A 21,335-nucleotide genomic window follows, 5' to 3' on the forward strand; every position below is an offset into this window, starting at 1 on the left:
TTCACAAAGACAAATGGAGAGAAAATTCACTTGGCTCACGACCTGTCTGTCCTTGTAACACACTCAATCTAGAAAAACATACACTGAAGATCAAACAAGACAAGGGGCCAATAAAGCATCAGTATCGACTGTATTTACTGTTGGACTGTGCTGACAGAAGTCTGTCAGTGCTGCAGTGTTTATGTTCTGGAGGGAATTTATAGCCAATTAGCAACTAATATTAGCTACCGTCACATTTAATACAGATTAAATATAGACCTGAATGAGTTAAGTGTCGTTTTATAAAGTAAAATACATGTTATTCTACTGAACAGGAAGTGGACGCTATTTCATTATCAATGGGACAACTTGGAATGTTTAACCTTTTGCAGGGATGTCTGCAAAAGTCTGTGGACCAATCCCAATTCACCCCTTTCCCCTACCCCTTACCCCTACCCTACCCCTTGCACTTGGCAATACCCCTTGAAATGGAGTTGCAAGGGGTGGGGGTTGAAACATTCATTCATTCATTCTCTGAACCCGCTTCATCCTCACTAGGGTCACGGGGGTCGCTTGGAGCCTATCCCAGCTACTTACGGGCGAAGGCGGGGTTCACCCTGGACATGTGACCAGTTCATCTCAGGGTTGAACATATAGAGACAAACAACCACTGTCACATTCACACTTATGGGTGATTTAGATTAACCCTTTAACCTATCAGTGCATGTCTTTGGATGGTGGGAAGAGCCAGGATACCTGGAGAGAACCCATGCAGACATGGGGAGAACATGCAAACTCCACACAGAAAGGTCCCACCCCCATGGACTAAAGGTCCCACCCCCATGGACTGGTGTTAGAATCGAACCCAGGACCTTCTGTCTGTGAGGCACCAGTGCTATTGCCACCGTGTCGACCTGGGGTTGAAACAATCCTGATGAAATGGGACAACCCTTCGAGACCTGTTATGTCATCAGAAGTCATCAACGTCGCTACAAACAGATGCGACAACTTTGTTTCCAAAAGTATTCACCACGCCGTCAGCAGCTGGAACACACTGAAACAGCATTGAACTGACGATCAAATGGTTAAGTTGTTTACGAAGAAAATGCGTACATTTGTGTGTTTCTTACGTCACTGCTGCACTTTTTTGCTGTGTTTACCTCCATCTGACCGATGATTCAAACAGAATTATGGCAGATTTCTCCTACCCCTCTCACCTCAGCTGACATCCACTTCTTGGGTCAGACTCACTGGATAGACTCTGGACAAAACCTGGGTCACAAATGTAGACCAGATCCTGATACTGCTAAAGTCACTCCTGTTACTGCTGCTACAGGCACCATCACTTTAAACTGGACTGTTGCTGCATACTGTGTCATTTTGTATGTATTAGGAAGTTATTTAATTTTTATTTTTATTTTTACATATTTACCCCGCCCACTGAAGTGTCCGAAATGTTCATCTGTCTGATCTGTCTTGGCGGAGGTCTGCGCTCTCCGAGTGCTTTTCTAGTTTATCCTTTTATCTTTCTCATGCTACAAAAACCAACACCTGGGTAACTATTTCGTTGTATCATGTAGCACTGATTGAATGACAATAAAACTGAGTTTGAGTGTAAATACTCAGCTCTCACTTTGTTGAAAAATGTTCAGCTCATTTTCTCACACCAAGTTCATATTTTTTAAGTTCCTGTGTGTTTAGTTACTGTATGCTGGTCAGTGTTCAGTTTATACTAGTCCAGTTGTTCTTTGGCGTTAACTAAGTAGCCCAGAACAGACCACATGACCACGCTGCCCCCCCAGTGGACTGAATACCAGGAGGATCTGCTTCCTGGAGACTTTATCTGTGGACAGGAAATTCCACTCCCCTCTGTTCGAGGCAGCCACAGAGGTGTGGTCAACACACACACATGCACAACACAACACAACACACACCCTCTGCTTAATGAGCCCTTACACAATACTGCTCCACCCAGCCCCCACCCATCACTAACCCAAACCACACCACAACACACCCCCATCCCCCTCCTCTCCCAGCCACATGTGAACATATTCAAATATATAAATATGTCATTTGGATTAAATTCATGGTGGATTTTGACAGGATTTTATGTTTAAATTTAGCAGGTGGATATTTTGGCTGTTGTGTCAAACCCACGACGCTCTGGTTCCAGGTCAGGTCTGAAGTCTAGAACATCCCCAAACTAGTATCCTTTAAAGCACCTCACAACATCTGTTCTGTGGAATCTCAATGATATTTTACAAGGTCTTTTTAGTGTTTCATGAGCACTTAATGCAGCCGTGCTTGAATATGGTTCATCAGGTCACACATTTGGAGAATATATCAAATGATAAAAATGTAGCATTAAAATTATTCTGACTTAATCGTCCTAAACGTATATGCATAGTTGACTTAAATGTTCATTTTTGTGTTGGTAGTCAGTTCTGAGCTGGGAAATTTCCTCAACCTTTCCTCAACTAATGACTAGTTGTTATCACAGACAAAACCAACAGACAGAATTTCCTCTCCTGGTTCTCTACAGCAACAACAACGTGCGACACTAGTTACCGTTAGCTTAGAACTGGAGTTAGCTAACGTCAAACAGCTCGGTCCTAGCACATCACAGACTCCAGAGACCAACTTCACATCAACACACAAAAATGCACAAATGTTTTAACCTTTAAATACTTAAGATTTTATGGAAAAAAGTGGAAAATAATGGGAAACTGGGGTCCAGCATGTTATTTTTACACGTTAGGGAACACTAGAAACAATTCTGCATGTTAACATAAAGAATAAAAGCAGATGACTTTAAACCTTAACCCATAAAGACCCAGTGCTACCTTAATGGCAGTTCCAAAAGAGATATATATCAGGTGATTTCTCAAAGACTGCAAGGGAAGCTCAGCTTCCCCTAAAATGACGAAAATTAAATTGTCAAATATGTACGGTAGAGCATTAGTGACTCCAGATTTTTTCAGATTGACTTATTTTTCAATAAAGTCGAAGTCGAGTCGTCTTATCGTATGATGACATCATCACATTGACAGCGGAGGAACACCACAGACACACAGCTGATCAACAATGAACAACTGGTACTAACGTTCACTGGAACATGAACAATGTACAGGAAAGAGCAGAATAAAAAAGACACAAGCATCAACAGTCCTTCTCAGACATTTAACCAAAACTAAACACAGGCTAACACCTGGAATTTACTGTTAAATTTAACTGAACAACATAAAGGTGGAAAAGGTTCAGACAGCAGCAGAAAAGACACTCAGCATGTTAGAGAAAAGAGCGCAGTGTCTGAATGAACTAAATGAACAGAATAATCCAAACCCAGTCTGTCCACAGTATTCTTCAGTCCTGGTGGTGCTTCCATGGTTCAGAACATTACTGAGACCACAGTTTAAACAGATCACAGTCAGTTTAATAATCCTGTAGTCTTCTTCCTTCAGTCTTGGCCTTGCACTAGTGATGCGCAGGTGTTTTTTTTTTTTAAAGACACTTTGTGGAATTTTTTGACCCACCCCACAAATAAAGTGACATTTTTTGGACCCGCACCAACCTGACCCGGGTCCGCTGATCTGCACATCACTACCGCGCACTGCGCTCCATGTTTTCATGTACAAAGATGAGAGTACCGACATGCGCTGAATGAAGGCTCGGTGCTGTCGGGTGATGGAAGGAAGAAACAGAATAACACATGACTAGTCGACTCCTCCAAAGTAACATCGACTTGTGCCACAGCCGTCGATGCGCAGACAAACGGACTTTTCAGTTAATGCACTAATGTACGGTTGTGTTGACATTTCACTGACTCCAAATGTGTTCGAACATGCTCATCTCACAGACGAGTTCATTCAGAATCAGACTGGATGTTGTTCACTTCTCCTCCATTCCCGTGTCTCTGTTTTGTCATTCGATCTCTGCTCAGTGCATTTGTCCGTAGACACTCAGCGTCCATGGACTTAAATGGGACTGAGTGGAACTGGTTTTTTCATTGCCTCAAAACTGGACACTAATTGGATAAATGCCATGATATTGTCCCGCCCCTGGATGCTCAGCATCTCTGGGGGTGAATGGAGCTGTGGGCGGAGCTCGGCCGGGCTGGACGCTGAGCTTCCACGTGCTGATTGGAGGATCGGTTGAAAGGCTGAATCCCGTTTGATTGACAGCTATTTTGAGATCTACTCCTTCATTGACACAGTTCAGTTTAATACCGTCACACATTCTGCTGTGAAATTGAGAGAGAAACCACTACGAAATGACTCGTTCATTTCTTGCACTGTAAATAAAACACATTCATTGGACTTCCTTGTTTCAATTTAACATAACTAGCTGCTTTGTACCCGTGGTGCCACTGTGTGTGAAAAGGGACTATACATTATCGTAAATATCGTAAACAGCAAGAGCAGCAGCTATTTTGTAAAAAATTGTTGTGATGTTATTTGTTCACATTATTTGGGAGTGGATATTTAAGGAATATTTTCAAGACACAATTATGCATTTAGGCAGTTTGCTTATTTCAATTTATAGTATATGCAGTGAAATACTGCCTATTTGCATTCAACACAATTGTTCATAGAGATAAGTATAAGTAAATTTTATAGAAATAATTATTCAGATTAGTTATTTTACAATTTGAGGTTTTCCAAACCATTTCTATTAATTAGAATCATTTTTGCTTTAAACAGTGATTCATTGACATAGTGATTTGTCATATATTGACTGTTGCGGTGTTAACACTTTAATTGTTTCAGTTAAGCTGTTTGGTCTGTCCGTTATTGACTTTCTAATGCCTATAACATTAGTTCAGCTGTTTTGGGGTGTGCCTGTCCCCTGCACCTCTCAGGCTGATGAACTCTTGGTGTTTGTATTACTGGATACTCTTTGTCTGGTACATAGAAGACCCAAAGTGTAGATTATGCACACAACTAACATGTAATATCTTCTAGGGTCGAAAGTCATCAGGTACAGTTGTCAGTAATCTGTTTCATGAAAATATTGTTGTAATCATTATTTTTAGCAATTAACTGTCAGTATGTAGAGTCTCATATAATAATTCATGTATTATTTTAATAATTTATGTACCCAGGGAGTCTCTGAGAACTCTGTTTACCATTATATAAAATACACAAAATATAAGGTTATGTTAAAAATATTTTGATTATGTTTAGATAAAAGTATGCACAAAATATACACTAGAATAGTGTTGATGGTCATGTACTGAAAGACATGGAAAACCTGTACTGGGTATGGCTGTGATATCTGACTAAAAATAACCAAAGGTATACAGGTACACTATTGAAAATCACAGCAGAGATGGGCTTGTTTACAATGGTAAAGGTGTTGGCAACCAGGTTATGAAGATGTCATGTACGATAGCATGATAAGTAGAACTTGTCTGCCACCACTATCCATTTGTAAAGTACCATTTGAACCTGCATTGTGCAGGTAATAACTGGAGCCAACATGTGAGCTATGAAGAGAAGAGCATGTATTTGTTTGGCCTGTCAAGCATGATTACATTCATCCAGCGGTAGTGAACTGCAGCCTTCACATTGTAGCATCATCTGCTAGCAGTAGAAATGTCATGAACGGCAGCATAAACACTTCCGAAAATGGAGTATGGCGGCAGGGATGAAGAATTGGAAGTTGAGAGAGGCTAAAATCGCCAAGCATACCTCACAACAGTTGAATACGGACTGTGCTGCAACGCCAGGTGGACGGACACAGAACGGGCGGACATCGATAGGACACGGGGTGGGACCAAAACGTGCATTAGATAGTAGGATTTCAACGTTTTCGTGTTTACTTGGTATGATAAGGTCACTGACCATTTTCTTAAAAAGGAACGGAGGGCCGAATTTATGTTTAAATAACTTGACAATTCTTTCGATGTAAGCCGACAATGAGCTTCCCCTTCTCTGAAAGACGAGCAGCCACCACTGAGATATATATATATATATATTTCTCTATATTTAACTTTTCTAAGTGATTGATCACCATTTCTTATAATATTATCCTCTGTATTTTGCATTTTTGTGAAAATCATGTATTTTCCTAAACTCAGTTCACTGATTATGTAGATGTTCACAGACGCCCAGATTAAAGTTAAAGATTATCATATCTGAAATAAGGAAAACTGAAGAAAAAGTGACTTTTCCAGCAAAGACATCACTAACTTAACATAAAAACAAGCATCTACCTCTGCTAGTATTGATCCAACTCCATGGGTTTTACTGGTGAATCAATGCTGGAGAAGATGATGGTGTTTCCACGGTAACTACGGAGCCTCTGAACGTCCAAATATGGTCATATCTGATGACCATGAAAATATGAAGAACTGTATTTTACACCAATTATTGACATGGATTGATAGGATTAGTGGATCAACAGGAATTAAACAGTTTAGATCAGTAGATGGTTTTGGTCACCAGTGGTTGTTTGGGTCTTTAAGGGTTAATGTGAGCAGTTTGTAGAATCGTGGTTGTAATACACCTACACACCAAGGTTCTAATAGTTTTGGATTTTTCATTATAGTTTTGTTTTATTTAGTTTTGACTTTTTTTTTTTCTAATTCAGTTGGTTTTAATTCATTTTTAGAGCAGGTTTGCTAGTTTTCATTAGTTTTTTTTTTTTTCTAAATGCTTAGTTTTAGTTTAGTTTTATTATATCTCTTATCTTCTTTGCCGTCGTATTCACATAAATCCTGTACAGAACTTTCTCCCAACTTTAGTCTCCATGTTTCCAGGTAGAGTGGGGACCAGAAGACGACTCTGCACTGCAACTCTTACTTTAATATGTGTGTGATTTTAGATTTTTGGGTTTCATGTGTTGTTTTCTTACTTGCTGTTCTTAATCACCTTTCACATGTTTCTTTTATAATGTTTTAAATGTGCTTCTTTTTCCCTGTCGTTGTATTCCAGTGTCCTGTGTGAAGCACCTTGAATTGCCTTGTTGCTGAAATGTGCTATAAAAAAAAACTTGCCTTGCCTAAACCACAAGTGACGAGAAGTGACGGACCGTTAAATATCATATGGTGCCGCTTGCTAAAATTGCTTGAGGGAAATAAATCGATTTTGTATCAATCCGACATTTACAAAGACAAAAACAAAGGGAATTTTATCCATAATTTTTATCCGTTTGTTAGTTTTGTAAACACACAATACAGTTTCAGTTGGTTATCATTTTTTTTTCTTTTAATTATAGTTTTTATTTATTTCAGTTAATGAAAATGTTTTTACAGTTCTAGTTGTCATCATTTCGTTAGTTTTCGATAATAACCTTGCTACACACTTCATTTTCCCTGGAACATGTACCCTGAGCTGCAGGCCATGAGGTGTTCCAGTGTGTGACGATCAGCTGATGGTGAAGAAAAGCTGGTTTCCTGCCCCACGTTAACTTCTCTCAAAGCTCTGCCTCCATAACACACCACACACGCCCTGCTAATAAAACCCTCATACTTATCACTTATGGTCTCACACTATGACAAATACACCCTGCACTTTGTAAGAGGGACAATTAGATGTGTATAAATTTGTGATTATGACTCACAGAACTAGTTTAGCACATCAAGGGTCATTAAAATCAAAGCATCCTGACATAAACGGAAAATGAACATAAATCTCCAGGCAACTGATAAAAGACATTGGCCTTTCTGCCATAGTTTATTAGTGACATGCAGAGGAGCATCTTCAGGCTAAAGGCTCCGTTTTAAACCAAATATGAATTTACTGAGAGTGTATTTATTGCATTAATTTCACATTTGGTAGAGTAATTATGCAAAAACACTGGTCTACAAGTCAAATGCATCCAGAATAAAAGTATTTTTACCACGTGTGAGTCACTGATAAAGACTAACCCAGTCCTAAATGTTGGCTGGTTGTAGTTGTACTCAAAATGTGAAATTGTAGAATTAGTGATAGAATGGGTTTAAGTCCAAAGGAATATTAGTGTCAGATCGACTTCAAACCAAGGTTATAGTAGTTTTGGATTTTTCATTCTAGTTTAGTTTTGACTTTTTTTTCTCTAATTCAGTTAGTTTTAATTAGTTTTTAGAGCAGGTTTGATAGTTTTTATTAGTTTTTGTTATTTTCTAAATGCTTAGTTTTTGTTTTTTTTAATCTCTTTTCTCTTCTTCTCTGTCGTCGTATTCAAATAAATCCCAGACAGGACTCTGCTGCTTTCTCCCAACTTTAGTCTCCATGTTTCCAGGTAGAGTGGGGACCAGAAGACGACTGGAAACCACAAGTGAACACAAGTGACGGACCCTTAAATATCAGATGGTGACAGCAGAGAAAATTGCTAGAGCGAAATAAATGGCTTTCATATCAATCTGACACTGACAAAGACGAAAACGAAGGGAATTTTATCCATAATTTTTATCCGTTTTAGTTAGTCTTGTAAACACACAATACAGTTTCAGTTAGTTATTGTTTTTTTCTTTTGATTATAGTTTTTATTTATTTCAGTTAACGAAAACGTTTTTACAATTCTAGTTTTCATCATTTCGTTACTTTTCATTAACGATAGTAACCTTGCTTCAAACACTTTCTGCACACGACAATACATGGACTGGACAGGTTCTATCAGTGGAACATTTACACATCTATTGGATAAATGGACACAAACCAACATATATGTGTTAGAACACACCATCATATACCTGGAAAACAGCAGGAAACCAACACTGTGGTCATTAGTTTAACTATTAATCTGATTCAAATATAGAACATTTAGCACATCTGATCCCTAATTTCTAAAATGTGATAGACCAGTATGGATGAAATGATTACCAGTATAACGATAAACTGCGGTAAAATTGCAGACGGTTAGTATTACTGTTTAAATTCTAATTCTCATGATAACCGTGTTTGATTACTGCACTTTTAGGGGAAAAAAAACTATGTAAAGATCTGTTTTTATGTCAAATATTTGAGTATAGTTTTAATTTATGACAATTTTGATTATCTATGCCTAATATTTGGAACCAATATTCACTTTTAAAGTCTTTGAAAAGGTTCGTTAAGCATCTGTGTGTTATTTATGCAATAAATTATATACATTTTCAAATTGGATGTTATTTTTCTTTTTGTGTGTTTTCTGTCCTTTTATGTTTTTATAGTAGGTTAAAGTGAAAAAAATAATAGACAGATGATATAGATGAAGTTGTGCTGAAAAAAAAAGATCCCAAACATGGGTATAGTAAACACTGGTTTATATAGTATATAAAGGCAAAATCAAAAGGACTGAAAAACAGACAAAATAGGCTCAGACCACTAAGGGTTAATATTTGAATGTTTCTGCAACAGAAGGTACATTGTGCCAATTATTATTACTATTTTTATTTATTTATTTATTTATTTATTTATTTATTTATTCATTCATTCATTCATTCTTTCAAAATACAACTTGGTTAAATTATTTATGTGTGTATAAGTACTTTCTGAACTTTTTGAGCTCAATTTCAACAATACCACAATAATAATGATAACCGTGATAATTCTGGTCACAGTAAACATGATATGAAATTTTCATATCGTTATATCCCTACAGACCAGTGTTATACACATTTCCAGGAAACTCAGACAGTACTCAGACCCTTAAACAACTGCTATGAAGCCTCATCATGACAACAAATGAAAGAGGAAAAAAAAGGTAAAGAGTAGAACTATATATTCATTGATAAGTCAATGGCGATAAATTCCTAAATCCCCATGAAGCAGCTAGCAGAGTGATGTGCCGTTTGCATATTAATGGGTTTCCTGGAACAAAACAAATGCAGTAAGGTGACTCCCTGCTGAGTCTGGTCTGATTGCTCAGCTCCACCTGTGGAGCCCAAACCCACAACAGCCCATTACTGCAGGGTAGTCCATGATCTGGTGCACCATTCAGAAACTGGCACAAGTTTTAGTCAGCTCTGAGCAACAGAAAACATTTAATATGTAGCTTCACTGACCATAAAATGAGGAGATGACCCCCACCTGTAGGATAAGTCAAAAAACACAAAACTGCATGATAATAACTTTGTCAAAATTGGGTTGAAATGTGGTGACTGTGACGGTCAGAGCGCATGATTCCACTCGGTAGACAGGACACTCACTTCACAGGTAACTGATGCTTTTTAAACGGGTGAACAGGGTGGAGGAACACAACACCGAGTCTGTTTACATCCACACCAACACTCCCATCATCGTACGATTTCTGGAATTATCCGACTATTCCAGGACACGATCTGATCGGCTTTATCGCACAAATCAGATGAACACACCTGGACTTCTCCCCAATACTCTGATGTCTTCATGCAAATATACAGATTAATCTGATTTCTTTCGGGGGTTTTTTATTTTTTATTTTTTTTTACATTTGCACATGCATGTGTAAAAAAACAAACAAACAAACTAGAAAAGCACTTGGAGAGCACAAACCTCCACCAAGGCAGCAGCCCCCCCCGATCACCATCAAAATAGAATCATTTGTTCCTTGTGCCAGTATCAACATTTCCTGAAAATTTTATCAAAATCCTTCCATAACTTTTTGTGTCATCTTGCTAACAAACAAACAAACAAACAAACAGACAAACCCTGATGAAAACATAACCACCTTGGTGGAGGTAACTATATAAACGGAAGTTATGGAGCGACACCGTGAGCCGAAGGAAAAGGTAAACAAACAATGAAATGAAATGAAGGATAGCAGCAACATGTGACCTATTCTGTCGTCTTATTAGCTCCTCCCACATTAGGACAGCTAACGCCGACACCGTAGTCGTTGCCATAAACAACAAGATAAGAGTGGACATTTTGAATCAACTGTGAATCAATGCATGGATCTGATGTTTAGACGTAAATAGGGCTGTGTATCGGCAAGAATCTGGCGATATGATACAAATCACAATATATCATGATATATCATGATACTGTTAAAAAGGCAATTTTTGTTTGTTTCTTTTATTAAATGATTATTTCCTTGAAGAACTGAATTACACCAGAAATCTGCACACATACTAAACACATTTTTATTTGATCCCAACAGGATCTAATGTTCTATCACAAAATGTTCCTGTGTTCAAACTGAAATTCTGTTTTACAGACATTACAGTTTCAGATCCTGTTCAAAGGTCCATATTCTATTAGTTCAGAACTAACATCAGAACAGTATTTTAGTTCAGTCCCAACAAAGGAGCTAACATTATTTAATAAAAGAGTGTTAAATAATAATAAATAAAATACAAAACAAAAAGAAAAACAAAAAAACAAAAATGAACCTCCACAATGTCTGTATTTGAATAAATACCTAAAAATATCAACACAGTACTTTTTAATATCGATACATTATTGTGAAATGAAATATCACGATATATTGCAGAACCTATATTTTCTAACACCCCTAGACGTAAAGCACTGGAGCTGATTTTATTGTTTGTTTTCTCCCACAAATGTGATTTACTCCTTTGACCTTTTCAAATGATTTTCAGTCAGAGTTAGAACAAAAGTCCATTTGTCTCCAGTGTCTCTTAAGGACGTGTTAGCGCCGTTAGCTTTCCTAGATTCAAATCCAAGGGACAGCTAGCCTGGTTGTCGCTGGCCTGCGGCCTTACGAACAGAGGAGAAAATGGACGGTCCAGAAGTCCAGCATGTCCTTATCGGACTGCCCACACCGTCTACACCTACACCTCCACCTTGTTCCATCTGTGCACCTCTATCAATGCCCTTCACATCATTTGTTTTGCTCTCCCCATCCCCCCCCCCTCCACCATCAGCTTCCTCAGTATGAAGGCTGGCAGTCATGCTATGCTAACCCTTCAGCTGCTGTAGCGTGACTCCAGACGGCCTCACCTTCTCATTCCAGCCCACATCCTTTCTTCTGTCTGGGCTTAGAACAGGGTACATGTACCTGCTGACATCACACTGATGCAACACACCTATGTCCAGGAAAATCAATACTCCTGCTCTATTTATTACTCATGATTGCATTGAATCACCAGTAAAGACAGTATTTCTGTGTAAGACTAACCCGTGGACAAACTACTGTGGCGTGTAATTAAAGCTCGAACACAGATGAAATAAATGACTGGTGTGGAAAGAAGAGGCGCACTGCACAGCTCTGTGTGTGTTTGATCTGTGAGCACCATCACATCAAATATAATAGAAGTCTGTGTTTAGTCAGTGAGTTCTGTAGTGATCTGCACCTCACTGTGACATCTGACATGCAAACATTATCCATTACAGAGGAAACAATTCAACCATGAATACCAATCAAATATCCAAATGAAAGCTACAACAGCTCCCGTCATCATCAAATGAATCAATACATCCTTCAGTGCATCAACAAAGAAGTAGTCAAAGTCATTCATCTTCTTTAGTCGTTTAGAAGTAGTTTGTTACAATATTTGTAATATGACCTGAAATATTCTGGACTTTCAGCAGATATATTAATTGTAATTACACAAACAATTTATTATTCTAAATTAAATAACTTAATCAGTCAGTTTTAAACCAATTAAATTATGAATGGAACAATTTGCCGCAGCTAATGACAAATAATTGTATTTTTCTTCTTTGAACAAAGTTGAAGTAATGGACATAAAAATAAAAGTTAAACAAAAGACTAATGTAGAGATGATATTTGAAAAAAAAAGTACATGTGTACATACATATATAAACACACATATATACATGCAAAATGTACTGAATCTAAATATATATATATATATATATATATATATATATATATATATATATATATATATATATGTATAATTCCGGTTCAAATATAAAAAGTTTAGTTTGTGTCTGAGTCTGTATTAGTTGTACTTTTATCCAATTCCACTTCTATAACTATAACTGTACCTGTAACTATAACTATAGCTATAACTATAACTGTAACTATAACTACAGCTATAACTATAACTGTATCTATAACTATAACTATAGCTATAGCTATAACTAAGTGTAACTATAACTGTAACTATACCTGTAACTGTAACTACAACTGTAACTGTAACTAACTGTAACTACAACTATAACTGTAACTATAACTTAACCATAACTATAGTGGAGCAGAAGAAGCAATGAAGAGCTGGGGGGGGGGGCATATATGTCACAATTTCGAGTTTTTTATGTTAAATTGAACACCAGAGCTCTGTTTAGAATTCAGCGTTGAGGTCCTTTTCTTCGGTTTCTGCCACCGAGTCATTAGCTTAAAAATGCCTTTAGCTAACAAACAAAAAAAAAAAAGAATGTTTTCCAACACATATGGGATATTAATTAATCTGTTCTGTGTCTTCAATGTCGGCAGGTTCATATTCTGTCGTTCTAATGGTTTAAAGTCTATAAATCAAAACAAACATCTGACAAACAACCTGCTTCACTAACCAGACTTATATGTATGTATTTATTTTAATTTAAGCTTAATTTAACCAGGTTGGTCCCATTGAGATGAGGAATCTGTTTTTCAAGGCAGACCTGGCCAAGACAGTCCCATAATTCTACATAATTCTATACATTATACAAGAGATTGACTGGATTAACTACTAAATGGCATTAAAACACTGTTTTGTATTTTTGGATATTAAGTGTAGACTTTATTATCGCCTACTTCCAGCAGTTCTTTGGTCATTATTTTACAGGCCTAAGTATTCTTCTCTACTACAGTAACAAAAATAACTGTCCTATCAGCTAACGGACAGTGGGAACATTATTTATCTACTTTACCTATAAGGTTTGACCCAAATATAGATGGAAAATAGAGATATTCACAAAAGAAAAAGGGTTTTTGTCCTGATGATTAAAAATGAAGGGCTTCAGCTCCGTGGAAAAACTGTGTGATTTATTTTCTATTACAGATTACAATAGTTCAAGTTGTGTGAAATCAAAGCTACAGGGGGCGCAGAGCTGACGTACAGGGTCTGAACCAGGCAGGACTTCAGTGTCAACATGAGCTTTTTCCTCTCAAAATGATTCACACAGTCTGACTGACCTCTGACCTCTGCACTATTTGTTGCCTCGGAGCCAGTTGTGTTGATACGCTCCCTGATAGTCACTCAGGATTAAAGCAAACAAAAGGTCAAGTCGGCTGCTTGAAATGCTAAACACAAATGGCTCAACAGGCTGCGACATGTGACAGTAATGAAGTGTGTGATGGTGAAGTTAGTTTCACATCTGAGCCCAACCTGACGCTAACATTCCACCTGCTCTGCTCTGACTTTACATTCACACTGTTACCGAAGGGTGTCGTTACAGCGGCACATTGTCCTCATTCCTCTGTCCTCTGAATGCTCCCAAGTGGAAAAATGCAACTTTAATTCATTAGTCTTTGTGAAAGGAAAACATCTGATTTCATTTCCATTTTTAAGGTTGTCTCTCTTATTTTCTTGCTTTGTTTATGATGCTTTATAATTACATAGATTAATTTTTGACATTTTAGACTAAAAGAAATAATCGCTAATGAATAAATGCAGTCTTATTTATTATTATTATTATTATTATTATTATTACTACTACTACTACTACTTACATATTATTATTATTACTTACATATTATCATTATTACAATATTGGAGAAGCCTATGTGAATGTATATGTGTGTGTCTATATACATATATGCGTGTGTGTGTATATATATATAGTGTGTGTGTGTGTACATATATGGGTGTATATATGTATGTATGTGTATATGTATGTATGTATATATTGTTGGCTTAGACCAGGGGTGTCAAACTCATTTTAGTTCAGGGGCCACATTCAGCCTAATATGGATCTAAAGTGGGCCGGACCAGTACAATAATATAAATAATAAGATAAGAACTTCTGAGTGAAAAAAGTAATTTCTCTAATGAAAATGTTTACATCTACGAATTGTACTCGAACATAACATGAACAACCTGAATTTTGTTCGTAAAATAAGTGCAATGTTAACAATATTACGCCTTAGTTGATCATTTATACATGTGAATGACAACTCACAGATCACAGTGGATCTACAAATACACCAAACATTGAATAACAGGTTGAATATTATTAAAATTCCACATACTTCTCTTAAGACATTTCAGATATTCACTTTTTTTTTTTTTTTTTGTAACAGACTAGTCTGTAAATATAAACATTTTTGTGTAATTTTACTTTTTTTTTTTTTTTTTTTACAATAAAACAAAGAGACAAACTTACAGTTTTCATTATTTATAAGTTATTATGATAGTATTTTACTGGTCTGATCCACTTTAGACTGAAATGACCTAAAATGATTTCAGCATCCTTGATATTTAATATTTTCAGTGTAATTTTTGTATTTCACAAATTCATCCCAGGGGCCAGATTGGACTGTTTGGTGGGCCGGATTTGGCCCCCGGGCCGCATGTTTGACACCTGTGGCTTAGACAAAAGAGTGAGAGCTAATAAGCTCTGCTTCTTCTCACTCCTTTTCGAATATGACTTTTTCTCTTTTTCTTTTTGCGTGTATCATTATTTTATGCTTCCTTGAATTTTCATCTCTATATTATGTTGTGCAAAGAAGTCAATTAGTAGTTATCAGGAAGCTTGTATCACTTCCATATTCGAAATACATCAATAAAAAAAAATTACTTACATAATTTTAGTATATCATTGTTATGACTACTATTACTGTTATATTACTGTTATCACTTTATTATAACTTTTATCCTGAGATAGATAGATAGATAGATAGATAGATAGATAGATAGATAGATAGATAGATAGATAGATAGATAGATAGATAGATAGATAGATAGATAGATAGATAGATAGATAGATAGATAGATAGATAGATAGATAGATAGATAGATAGAGTATTGATTGTATAGATGGACAATATCGTGCATACTATGATATTATATTATAATATTATAGCATAATAAGGTACTTATTATTATTATTACTTTATTACTTTGCCACTTGTTTCTACTAGTTGTTTCCAATGTGCAATTGCATTATTCCCTCTTGTTTTTTATAGTTATTTTTGGCCTTTTTCTTGTGGTATTTGTTGTGTCTATATTTGGTGTTTGTGCTGCAATTTGAACCTCCATTTCCTGAGGGTTCTGCTCAAAGGATCAATAAAGTTCGATCTGATCCAATCCAATCCCATCTAATCTAATCTAATCTAATGATAATTTGCTCCTATAGTTTACTTACTTCTGATCATAAAGTGCATTAGGATAAAAACTGTAAACATTAAGAAGAAAAAAGCGGAGGTATGGAACTGTCCTCCATCCAAACCCTCTGTCCTCTTTACTCATCCCTTCATCCCTTTTTTCAATCTTCCAGTACAATCATCATTAACATCTGCATGGACACCTGGACTGTCCAACAGGACGCTCCTGTATTCACTCCTCAGTGAGTTCAACATCCAAACTAATGAGTCAAATATGAGACTATGGAACAGATAAAACTGTTGACGCCCACATCATTCATGTATAGGTGCAATTTTACAAAATGACATAATTTATACTAAAACTACAGCAGAAAGTCCTGGTTTTCCAAATTTTGGAGAAACATTTGCCGGTTTCTGAAGTTGAAACAGGAAAAGTAATTGAACTGCACAGAAGACATAAGGTCAGTTCAGTGTAAATAAGTCGGTGCCATTGTTGGGACTAAACCACAGTGTTTCCACAGAAGTTCTGTTAGTATTGACTCAGGCCAGACGCCAACATTCAGCCAACGTTCCACTCACAGTGTTTGTCCTCAAGTGCCACCGTTCAGGTGATGACTGCTCACATTACTGCAGAGTTCTTATGGTGTTATTCTTCATTTACATTTATTTACATTAGATTTTTCATGTTTATTTCACTCTTCTACTCGTTTGGGTGTTGTATTTCAACCATTTCAAATGTCTAAGTGACAGATTTAAAGTCATTAATCACAGGACTATCATAGTATTTTTTTTTCCATGTTAAAGGTGCAGGAGACTTTCGTGACCAATTTTTCATCAAATCTGTCAAACCTCAGTCCTATCCTCAGTATCATGAATCTGTAAGTCTGTCTGTCATTACTCAGCTGAATCTCGTGCATTACGGTGAACAGTTTCTTAGTTCCATCCACCAGAAACAAACCGTGTGTTTACAAACAGAGCCAGGAGGGAACTCAGGCATCTTTGGAATTTTGTCGCAACGTGCATTGTGGGAAATGAAGATTTGTGCAGCTGCCTGCAGCAGCAGCTGGAACAGACATGACGCTGAAACGGCAGGAGCTCCCTTCCCTCTATGCATATTCCTCCAGCCGTTCCTGTGTTTCAGCCGTTTCCGCATCGTGTTTGTTTCATCCATATAATATCATATCCGTCAGGCAGCTGTGCGAACCTCCCTTTCCCACAATGTACGTCGCAACAAAATTCTTCAGATGCCTGAGCTCCCTCCAGGCTCTGTTTGTAAACACATGGTTTGTTTCTGGTGGATGGAACTAATGCCGCATTTCCACTACATGGAACTGGCTCGACTCGACTCGGCTCATCTTGACTCGAGTACCAGGTCCTATTCCTGGAGACTGTTTCCATTCCACTTTACAGTACCTGGTCGTCATGGCGATGCTGTGTGTTACTTCTGTGTCGTCTGCTCAGAGTTGCTGATAAACTTGTTCGTTATGTGTTTTCTCATCAAACTCATGCTGAATTTTTACGTCGGCCACCAAAGATGGAATCTCCTGACCGAATGGTGTAGTTTTGTCTATATTCACTGTCAACTTCTGCATCTGTTTTTTGAAAAATGGCGGGTCACAGAGACGACTCTGACCAATCAGTGGTCTGCAGTGTTTACACGTCACCTTTTAGTATCTGGTCCCCGGTCCTGGAACCTCAGCGGAGGTGATACCAAAAAACTAGTACCAGGTACCAGATTCCAGGTCCTTTTCGTAATGGAAATGCAAAAAGGACGAGTCAAGTTGAGTCGAGCGAAACCATGTAGTGAAAACGCGGCATAAGAAACTGTTCAGCGTAATGGAAGAGATTCAGGTGAGTAATGACAGACAGACGAACAGATCCATGATACTGAGGATAGGACTGAGGATGGACAGAGTTGATGAAAAATTGATCACGAAAGTCTCCTGCACCTTTAAAGTCACTAATCACAGGACTATCATAGTATTAGTTTTTCCATGTTAAGGACTAATGAGGCACTAAAAGTTGACACTGGACCACATGGACGTGTCATGTGACCAGGACCACCTGATTCAAAACTCATTCGATAACTCTTCTGCTGTCACATAAACCTACAGTCGATCAGTCTGTGGCTGTTAGATTAGAAGTGTGTGTGTGTGTGTGTGTGTGTTCTGACTGTCAGCTGACGCCATCGCAGCCACACCTGCTCACACCCACCTGACTCCCATCATCCCTTTCAATCTCCCCCTCTCCCCAAACAATGCCCTGTCGCACCCCCCCCCCCCTCCTCACCGTGCACTCCATCTCCTCTGGCTCTGGTTTGATCTGTATAGAGGGCATGTCTGTCCTGCTCCCCTCCTCCTCTTCTTCCTCCTCCTCCTCCTCCTCTTCCTCTTCCTCCCGCTCCTTCCCTTCCTCCTTCACCTTGGACTCTGCTGCCACTTCCTCCCTCTCCTCCTTGCTTCCTCCTCCTTCCTCTTCCTCCTCTTTCTGCGGTGGATGAGGCCTAGTTAGAGGAACCCTCTCTTTCGTCGTCCTCTTCCTCTTCTTCTTCTTCTCCTCCTCTGCTTCTCCCCGGCCTTTAGGTGGCGGCGGTTGCGGTTGCTGCTGCTGTGGGGTCAGGGCGCTGCTCTGTTTGGCCGTGCTCTTCTGCTTCTTCTGGGCGCCAACGGCACTCTTCCTCTGCTTAGGAGTCGACTGGCACTGAGGAGGAGGAGAAGAAGAAGAAGGTGAGATATGATGAGGAAGAGTAAATGTAGAGGGTGGGGATAGAAGGGGAGGGGAGGAGGGGAAGGGGGGGGGGCTGAGGAAAAGAAAAGGGGGGGGGAGGAAGGTAAAACAAAAAAAAAAAGCCCAAACTTCCAGGCCAAGGGAAGAGGAGGGAGGGGGATTGTTAGAGGATTTAAAGCAAGAAGGAATGGGAAGAAGAAGAAGAAGAAGGAAAAGTAAGACGAGGATGGAAAATGGAGGCAGGACAGGAAGAAGAGGAGGAAGACAGGAAATGCTAGAGGTTGGAGGGAAAACAGATGGACAGCCAAGTATTACCTCTGTTCTCAACAGACGACTAAAAAGACCACCACCCCCTCCCCCTTTTTTTCAAACTAAAAAAAAAATACAAAAATCTACCAGAAGGTGGGGGTAAAAAACACACTCACACGCTATTTTGAACAGAAAACATAAAGAGGGTCAAATGGAAGGGGGGAAAAAAAGCAGAAGACACAGAGGAGAGAAGGCAGAGACAAAGGCCTAATCCTGAAGGCTTCCACTGAGGGAATGAGAGCGAACGAGAAAGAACCCAGAGACAGAAACACAGGCAGAGGCAGAGGGAGGAGTAGAACAGGCCAACACTGACCCCTCCCACCCTCCCTTTCAGCAGCAGGCAGCCAGACACACCCTTTTCTGGAAGCCGAGAGGGCGAGAGAGAGAGAGAGAGAAAGAGGTGTGGCAGAGCCCAGGCCTCCACACACCAACTCTTCACACACTCCATTTTCTCTCCGATATCACTTTGTTGTCACTGTTTCAGTTTCAGACTTAGACTGAGGACAGACTTCACTCAACTTTATTTACACTGAACCTTTCACACAAACATCCAGTCCAAAGGGGCTGAACTGAACATATATGTTTACTGATGATATGACACCTTTAAGTCCAACTGCATTCTTTAATTTGAAATACACCAAAGAAATGACCATAAATGCACCACCTATAAGTGTCAGCTGTGACGCTCACACCATGGGACATGTCTGTTACATGTTCTCCAAAAAGAACCACTGGAATCAGGTCATTTCACATAGAAAACACACTAGAACTGCTCCTGTCAATACACTTTAGTTACATTTTCTCAAATCATTCCAAATTTTTCTAAGGCTTTGTGTCCTTCCTGTCCTTTCTGTCCAGCGGCGGCTGCTCGTCTTTCAGAGGGGAAGCTCATTGTTGGCTTACATCAAAAAAACTGTCAAGTTCTTTAAACATAAATTCGTCCCTCCGTTCCTTTTTAAGAAAATGGTCTGTGACCTTATCGTACCAAGTAAGCGTCTTTTCCAGGGACTTGACCAGTGTCCTCTCAACGATATTAAACTCAAAGAAGAAATGATTAAATTATGGAACTGAAACAAGAAAACATTGAAATTACGTTAAATTGAAACAAGGAAGTACAATGAGTGTGTTTTATTTACAGTGCAAGAAATGAACAAGTAATTTGGTAGTGGTTTCTCTGATTTCACAGCAGAATGTGTGACGGTATTAAACTGAACTGTGTCAGTGAAGGAGCAGATCTGAAAACAGCTGTCAATCAAACAGGATTCAGCCTTTCGACTGATCCTCCAATCAGCACGTGGAAGCTCAGCGTCCAGCCCAGCCGAGCTCTGCCCACAGCTCCATTCACCCCCAGAGACGATGAGTGTCCGGGGGCGGGACAACATGGTGTCATTTATCCAATTAGCGTCCAGTTTAGAGTCAGTGAAAAAACCAGTTCCACTCAGTCCCATTGAAGTGCATGGACGCTGAGCGTCTATGGACAAATGCACTGAGCAGAGATGGAGGAGAAAACACAGACACGGGAATGGAGGAGAAGTGAACACCCAGTCTGATTCTGAATGAACTCGTCTGTGAGATGAACGTGTTCTAACACATTTGGAGTCAATGAAATGTCAACACAACCGAACATATTTAAACATTTAGTTTTCGTAATTTTAGGGGAAGCTGAGCTTCCACTGCAGTCTGACAGAAATCACCTCTGGTCCCTACCTGTCCCTCTGTCCTAGACTTCCTCATCCACAGTTGTCTGTTTGATTCCTAGTTGGATCCATCTTCTGGTTCCATATATTGATCTTGTCCAACTCTCTAAACCTCCACATGTTGAACTCAGCTCCATTCTTCATCACCTTCAACCACCAATATTTACAACAAATCCCATCAAAGCTCTGATGCACTTGGATCCACTTCTACATAGTTATAGAAGTTACATAGATTTAAAAAAACAGTGTTATTGAAAAGTGCAATTGCTTTTCCTAAGCTGGATTTTGTTGTATGTGTCTGCTGTCCTTTGTTTTTAACGTGTTATATTTTTGAATTGTTGTTACTTTGGGCGTTTGGGTCTTTAAGATGAAATCTTCAACAGAGCTCAAAAATCACAGACATGCATATAAAATGGTGTGATTACTGATTTTTTTTTTTTTTTTTTTTATAGTGTGCTTCCATGTCACTGTGACCCTGCACCCAGATTCCCACACTTAAAGTGT

General features: G+C 38.6%; 1 pseudogene; it reads right to left on the bottom strand.

The window, feature by feature from the left end:
- Nucleotides 1–21,335, bottom strand: part of LOC115433350 (Krueppel-like factor 8) — a 142,209-nt pseudogene that overhangs the window by 47,424 nt on the left and 73,450 nt on the right.

This window comes from Sphaeramia orbicularis, chromosome 14, assembly GCF_902148855.1.
Source record: "Sphaeramia orbicularis chromosome 14, fSphaOr1.1, whole genome shotgun sequence".
NCBI lineage: Eukaryota > Metazoa > Chordata > Actinopteri > Kurtiformes > Apogonidae > Sphaeramia > Sphaeramia orbicularis.